Raw genomic sequence first — 6,482 nt, forward strand, 5'->3', positions numbered from 1 at the left:
AATGGCATTTTTTTAATAATGGCAACACCAACACACCGCAAAACACCGCTATACAGCATAGTTCAAAACATAATAATTAATAATTGCTTAGCATTCACTGTCAGTCTTTATTCACCCTTTTCTCATGGTTTCTTAATAGAATTAATACAAGTATGGAATACAGCATAGTTATAATAGGGGCACATGCGGTGTGACAACATGCTCCACCTGCTCAACTGGGATTTAAACCCTGCTGGTGTCTTCTGTTGGTAAACCAGCATTAAAGAACTATCTCAACTGTTAAATAACATATTGGAGATTAAAATCATATCCGATTTGTCTAAGTAAAAAAAAAAAAAAAAAAAAAAAAAACAGAGATGAAAAACGAACTTAAGACATTTATTTGTGCTATGATTAAATAAATCCAATGATATCTTCTGATTTTTTTTTTTTTTAAGCATTTTTTTTCTCTACATAGTGTTATGGCAACTAGTAAATACACTAAGTTTCGTCATGCTAGCATGTGTGAGAAGTTTTAATGTGTGTTATAACTAGCCTCGCTCACCCCTAACCGATAAGTTAGCCCATACCAGAGCCATAGAGAGAGAGAGTTGCGACACTCTTTGATGTCGCCGCTATGGCTGTCACGTGGTTCATGTAAGCCCCAATAGTTCCAAAACATACGCTGGCTGTCATGTTATTCTATGGGACAGACAGCAGCGATTGCATTATTGAACGGTAAATATAAAATAAAACACATACCCAAGTACTTTTTCAGCTGTTATTGCATTTTGTTAATATCAGTTTTGCATTTGGAGGGGCAACGAGGTACTGTATATTACTTAGATAAGTTTTAGGCTATATTTTTGGAGGGAAAAGCTTAGTGTTCATGGTCGCATGGGTAGTAGCACTTGCTTTAGCGGCTCTAACTTAACTTTTCCATATCATTCATTTGATGATGGACGTCTCATGATATTTATTTTAGCACAACTGGGCTGTATTAGACTATTGATTCCCGTGATTTTGCTTATAATGTGATCACGCAGAGGTCTGCCGTGGCGGTCCGTTCAGAATTCGCATGGCTGATACAAATGAAGGTTTTCAAATAAAATATTTTTTATTAAACAATGACAGACAACAAAAATGTGTGAACAAGAAAAACAAAAAGCAGGGGCAGGTGATCCATGAAACAGACAGGACTGGTGATGGCCATAACAATCCTAGAGGTCCAGCATTGTTCTCACGCCGCTTCACTCAAGACAATAAATGAAAAGTTAGTAGGCTCCCAGCCAACACACCCATGTGGGGCCCAAACGGGCTGCAAATGGGCTGATATCCAGGGCCCACCCGGGCTACCCAGCTGGGACCCAGCTAATTTTGGCCGCAGTTTCCATGGAGGCCCCACATGTGTTAGCCCAGATGGGTTGATGATGGGCTCTTGGTGGGCTCCATATCGGGCCCATAGGGGTAGCCTAGGTAGTTCCCATTTAGGGCCTACAGGAGTCTGCCCACATGGGATGATGATGGGACCCATATAGGTCTTATCTAGGGCTCTTATGGGCCACAACAGGTGTATATATGGGCTACCATATTTGTCTTTTTGGGTTACCTTATTTTACAGTAAACCCCTAAATATAAACATTATATGTAATCAATGAACAGAAACAATTACTTCATGCTTTACTTTATTAACATAATATTTATATTAACAGACAAGTATCAAAAGTGAAAGCTTTTGACAAACTTTATATTTCACAAACAAAACAAAAGTGCAGCTTTTCAGTCCTCTGTCAGACAACTCTATATTTCATAAACAAAACAAAAGTGCAGCTTTTCAGTCCTCTGTCAGACAACTCTATATTTCATAAACAAAACAAAAGTGCAGCTTTTCAGTCCTCTGTCAGACAACTCTATATTTCATAAACAAAACAAAAGTGCAGCTTTTCAGTCCTCTGTCAGACAACTCTATATTTCATAAACAAAACAAAAGTGCAGCTTTTCAGTCCTCTGTCAGACAACTCTATATTTCATAAACAAAAGTGCAGAATCTCAGTCCTCTGTTGTCGCTCTCTCAACGGCCCTTTGAAAAGAGAAAATAAATAAATCAACCATTTTTCAACTTTTGCAATTCCTTTTCTCACAGTTCAGATGTCAGGTTAGTCTTTTGGTGCTCCAAATCAAGCTTATGTAGATAAGGGGTTTTCAAACCTGTCCCGGAACACTGCACATATTGGAGGCACAAGATAAACATTTTGACCAACTTTTACCACTTTTTTTACCCTCTTATCGTTGATTGCTGAGTGCTATACACTCGTGTTAATTATCTGAACGTGCTCCTCCCGAACTTAGTTAATAAAACTTCATTTTAAGTAATTTCTAGAAATTAGTATTGTAGTAATTATTATATTCACTTTGTTGTCACCAATGCTCTCTCTCCTTTGGTGTAGATCATTAAACCTCCTAAGTCTGTCTAAAATCAGTTTTGTGTGTGTGTGTGTGTGTGTGTGTGTGTGTGTGTGTGTGTGTGTGTGTGTGTGTGTGTGTGTGTGTGTGTGATTTTGGTTGGGTGACAGTTGTAGGTTAGCCTACAGTTTGACAAGAGTTTAAAGTTTGACAAAAGCACAATGTTGTGTTTTACACAAATATATAGGCTAAACACTTTGCAGTTTTAATGATAATGACTTTTACCCATCTTGCTCTCCACCACGTGCCCTCGCTGTACGGTTTCCTCCCCTGTCCCTGGCACCAATTAGCCACTTTGACACTGCCTTTTCAGCATCTCTTCTAGTAATCTGGTTTGTAAGGGCATTTTTTTCAAGCTTCCTGTAAAAAAGATAAAGAGCATTAGAGTGAGATTAAATTCCTTATTTGAGCCCTTGCAACAAAGCAGAAATCTCCACCATGTTATTTTTCAGGTAATACAATAATGGTATCAGATATAATATTCTGTCAAACACGACATTTTTGCTGCAAAGGTGTATTAACCAAACAAACAAGGGACTGGTTCTGTACCTGTACCTGAAAACTACAGTTAAATTAATTTAGTAACTTTTGTTCTATTGTATTTACCTATGCTTGTAACTAGTGTATTTTTACTTATTTTATTTGTAGAACCTCACTTGTATTTAATAATGATTTAACTTTATTATAAACATTTTAATTGAGGGGCCACACACATGATGAAGTCATTGATAGATAATGCTTAGTTAATGATGACTACTGTATTTGAATGGCAACAAAATTGGTGTGCTATGATGAGCTGTGATTGGTATATTGATTGGTATATTTTGGGGTCTATTTTTCAAATACAGTAGTCATCATTAACTAAGCATTATCTATCAATGACTTCATCATGTGTGTGGCCCCTCAACTAAAACGCTGACTAGGTCCTTTGAAACACTGATGAACAATATGGTGGCATAACTGTAAAAAAAGAAAGAATCATGATCATGCGTAATAAATCATATTTCATGATGATGTACTCATCTTAGTTAATGTTTTAATTAAGGTGTTGTTCATCCATTAAGTTGTAAATGAAAACGTTGAACTTGTGTTAGGCTAGTTCCTGATGATTCATGAGATATTAATGCATGAATGAATGCATAATTCATGCATGAATTCATGATAATTCATGTACCCTTACCGTAAAGTGTTATAATAGTTAATATTTTGAGTGAAACTTTAGAATACTCTTCCATCATCAATGAATAACTACACAGGAACAAATGAGTAAAACACTATCTACTAACTAATATTAACTAACAAGGAACTCTGATTAATGAAATAGTAATAGCCCTCAGTTGAATGTGGTAGTTCTATAACTAATCAATAACTGCTGTTTTTCATACAGATAACTACTATATGAGTTCATAATGCATAAATTACGAAGGAATTGGAACAGTATTCTAAAGTGTAACGTTAACTATATTCTATATAGCCTATTTTGTGCCATTTGTTATTTGAATTAGCACTAACGTTAAATAAAAAAAGGGAAAAAAAGCACAGGCCGCGCAGATGGTGTTAAAGCTTCTCGAATCTCATAATTGAGCGGATACTAGTTGTTCTGTGACGAAATAGATATTTATTAAAGATTTATAAAAAAAATAACATTTGAGAAGGGGATTTTTTCATTGAATGTGCACACTTTTAAAATAACAGCTAACGTTAGCTGCTGAAATGGTCGCTGTTATGGCGTTGTTCTGTGATCACAAAATAAACGGGAGCAGACACGATTAAACAGGCTTGTCTTGTAATTGCATTCGAAAAATTAATAAGGAAATGCTTTCCTTTTGGCTGTTTGATGTGCACATCGATCTTATACAAGTTAAAAAATTGCTGTCATTGTGGGATTTAACGTTATCGTAAAACAGTGGTAAAATTGTAAAGTTGGAGTCTCAACTCCAATCAATTTGTCATAACACAGTTGGTGTATTAACAATAACATAAAAAATAAGAATGTTAGTTAACGTTACAGATCTTGGCGCCAGAAATAAGGGAACATATTGCGCGATCTGGAATTCGAAATTCTAAAGTGACAAGCTTTTGGTTAACATCGTGTTTTGAAAACAATGTATTTGAATTAACATTTATATTGTGAAATGTAACTTTCTTACCTTGACTTAGCCTTGACTACGAAGACAGCGAGAATCTTCCAAATCTCCTCCCGAAAATTACAGCAGAGAGTGAGTGAGAGACTACAGAGTGAATGGTGTCGCGGGCGCGAAAAGGGCGAGGGGGATGGGATGGCGCTGAATGAAATCTCGCGAGATCCATGGGATGGCGCTGAATGAAATCTCGCGAGATCCATCCTGCAAAAGTTTTTTTTTTTTTTTTATCTGTCACCGTGTCTTACCTGTAGGTCTTTTTGTAACTGTTTAAATTATATTCTGAGTAAAAGTGTGCATACTTTTGACTGCACCACTGTGACAGTATCTGCAGGGTATTGGTCCTTTTAATTGGCAGAAAATTGGTTAAAATGGCAATTTTGTTGGCATTTGTATAGATAAAAGTAATTTCAAAGGTGCATATGTGTGTACTATCTGTAAAAAAAAAAAAAACTTTGGGTTTGACTGTTTGCACTTCCTCTGTAAACTGATCCACAAGTGTAGCCCATTTTCAACCCATGCACTCATTTCCCATTAGTGAACCACCTAGGCCCCACAAAGGGAGCCCAACTGGGTTTGCCCATGTTGGACTTACTCAGTTGACCCAAGTGGGCCCCAGATAAGAAGCCCATTTTGAGCCCATGCCCACTCTGTACCCCTGTCGCCCATTTGTAACCCATATGGGCCCCACATGGGTGTGTTGCTATATCCCAAAAAATCAATTAAATAAAAGTTGCTATAAAGGTGGTAGCGATGAATTACCGAACTAATCAGATATGCTACCTTCACAGCTGGCGAAGTCACGCTGGCAATGCTAGAAAATTGGTTGAAATAACCAAGATAAAATATAAATAATTACGCTGTGCATATACAAATGAAGACCAGTATAAGCATCGCAAAGGGCCTCTGAAACAATATAGACAGTTGACAATTCAAAAGAGGTCGATATTTCAGCAAGTTACCTCTGAAACAACTCGACGCGCTGCAATGTAAGTGAATGGGGTTCAACGCCCAAATGACAGTGTTTGGAACTAATCCGATCTCCACATCCCGGAAGTAGGCGGTTAAAAGCGCCGCCATTTTTTACAATGGAGGTCTATGGGAGTGTCGCAACTCTTTCTCTCTATGGCTCTGGCCCATACGAACTAAAAACTACGTCACGTTTGTTATTATCGTTGATAGTAACATAAAAGTCTTACCAAAACCCACACGTAGGCAGAACGACAATAAGAGCGAAATCGAGGCGGCATGCATCATTTTAACAGTTTTTGGAAATGTGCTCCGTGGTAGGCTACTACATTGTAGTGAAAGTAATAATTTAGGAAGCTCCCTGCACTAGCGCGATGACGTAGTGACGTGGCCAGTGTTGTGTTCCTGTGAAAAACGGTTCTAGTGGCTGGAGTAGCCTAATCATGAATATTTATTATATTCCCCCTTTTGTGTGCGTGGCCTTAAACCTGTTGGTCAGTGGAAATATGCACGCTGGTGCATCCAAGATTATGTCCCACTGGCAGAGGCCTTAGCAAGGTCTCTATTCTGGCAGCCCATCCAGGGTCTCCCTGCTCAAAAAAAATATATATATATATATATATTCCAATCGGTTTTATGTACTATTATGTAAACTTTTATTTTGTTTTTCTGATCTTAAATATAACTTATCTAGTGGATATTAATAATTTAGATATTTGTGACAGTAATTTATTTGGTTTTAAAAGTGAAAGGGCTTGATAAAAAGTTCCTTGAACCAGCAGATTATCTAAATACTTCTCTGACCTGTATGTATTGAAAGTATGCCCAGTTCAGAATGTTATATTTCAACTGAATTGCTGTGATAGATTTTTAATAGATAAGATAGTGAACTATCTTTTAAACTAACCATGATTCTAACATCTAAACATT

Source organism: Phoxinus phoxinus (genome assembly GCF_949152265.1).
Source record: "Phoxinus phoxinus genome assembly, chromosome: 20".
In the NCBI taxonomy this organism is placed as follows: domain Eukaryota; kingdom Metazoa; phylum Chordata; class Actinopteri; order Cypriniformes; family Leuciscidae; genus Phoxinus; species Phoxinus phoxinus.